The sequence below is a fragment of the Solanum pennellii genome, chromosome 9 (assembly GCF_001406875.1).
Source record: "Solanum pennellii chromosome 9, SPENNV200".
In the NCBI taxonomy this organism is placed as follows: domain Eukaryota; kingdom Viridiplantae; phylum Streptophyta; class Magnoliopsida; order Solanales; family Solanaceae; genus Solanum; species Solanum pennellii.
In genome coordinates this window covers 23,389,325-23,390,856 of record NC_028645.1, presented here as the reverse complement: position 1 = coordinate 23,390,856, position 1,532 = coordinate 23,389,325, and the positions used below count along the sequence as shown (strand labels likewise).

The window sequence follows — 1,532 nt, the reverse complement described above, 5'->3', positions numbered from 1 at the left end:
ATATATATATATATATATATATATATATATATGTCTTTATATACATAATACAGATCAATTTTAGAATACATTACTTTGTTACAATTAAGTTCAACGTTAAAACACACCATATACAAATATTTGTATAAATGACCTATATTCGCTTATAGTAATACATATTATACATAATTTCAATATACACAACTGTATAATGATTATTCGTATAAATTTATACAAAATATTTTGTATAGATACCTTTATATATATTTTACAGTCAATTGTAATATTGTATAATTAAACACTTAGTTAAATTAAGTTAACGTTAAAACTCACCATATACATATATGTATGTATTAAATGGCCATTATTCGCTTATAGTAGTAATACAGAATTTGAATTTTGGTTTATACAAAAAAATGTAATCACATTTTTCATATAAAAATGTGTGATCGCTATAAAAAAGAGAAAAAGTGTGCACACTTTTAAACACACCAATTGTATGCCCATGAACTAAAAAATAGAAAAAACATGGCTCAAAAAAAACTATTCAAGGTGCAAATGACAATACTAATTAATTCAGAGTAAATTATTTCATATAACAAAGTCTTCAAGTTTTGAAATATATAAACTTATAACCCATTATAAAACGCATTAATATTCGTGTGGCCTATTTCGACATAAACGCCTATTGGGACCTGCAACTCCACATGTGCTACATGTATTTTTTTCTTTAATCCCAAACAATTTGCGTTTTGTTTTTGAGCGAGGTTTTTTTTTTGGCCTTCCTAAAGGTCTTCTGTATATTGGAGCCGAACTTCATCATACATTATGTATTCAGGTATCACCATTCTGTTATATTAGGCAACAAAAAAATTGGTAACTCATAAATCTTTAACGTTTTCTTTGATTTGTATAAGTCAGAGCAATATTCATAAGGTATTAGACTCCTCTTATTTAATACAATCCAAACATTTTCATATGGTATTTTTCATATTGAAACCTGCCACAGCTACATGTTTTAGCCTTCAAATTGACTACAAAATTTCTACCATCGTCGTTCATACTGTGCACCTATTCAGTTGAGGGTACAACCTGTTATTTTTTTAAAAATTAACTATACATACATCTTATACATAATTAAACAATAATAATTTCAAAATATACAAAAAAAAAACAAAAACATACCCTCATCAGTGTGCGCATTACCTCATTTTCAACTAGCATATTTTATATTTTCCAATCAATGATGTAAATGTGCATGTTGCTTCATGTTTATTACATATACAATTTAAAGCTATAGAAACAGTAGATATATTCAAATTGGATATTTTTATTCATTTATACATATATAGTTGAAACACTTACCCAGAGGCGAAACCAGGATTTTCAGTAAGGGGGTCAAAATTTGTAGAAATAGACACATGAAGTAGCCGAATGGGGTTCGATATCTACTATATATACATATAAAATTATTTTATTCATACATAAATAATATAATTTTCCGCCGAAGGGATGAACTCCCTTCGAACAAGGTAGCTCCGCCCCTGAACTTA

The 1,532-nt window shown here is 27.3% G+C and overlaps 1 long non-coding RNA gene across 1 annotated transcript in view; it reads right to left on the bottom strand.

Annotated features, from left to right (window-relative positions):
* Window positions 1-852: 852 nt before the first annotated feature.
* LOC114078592 overlaps window positions 853-1,532 on the bottom strand; it is a 2,046-nt gene continuing 1,366 nt past the window's right edge. The window contains exon 2 of the long non-coding RNA XR_003580211.1: window positions 853-1,071. This is a non-coding gene — a long non-coding RNA (uncharacterized LOC114078592). The remainder of the gene's footprint in view (window positions 1,072-1,532) is intronic.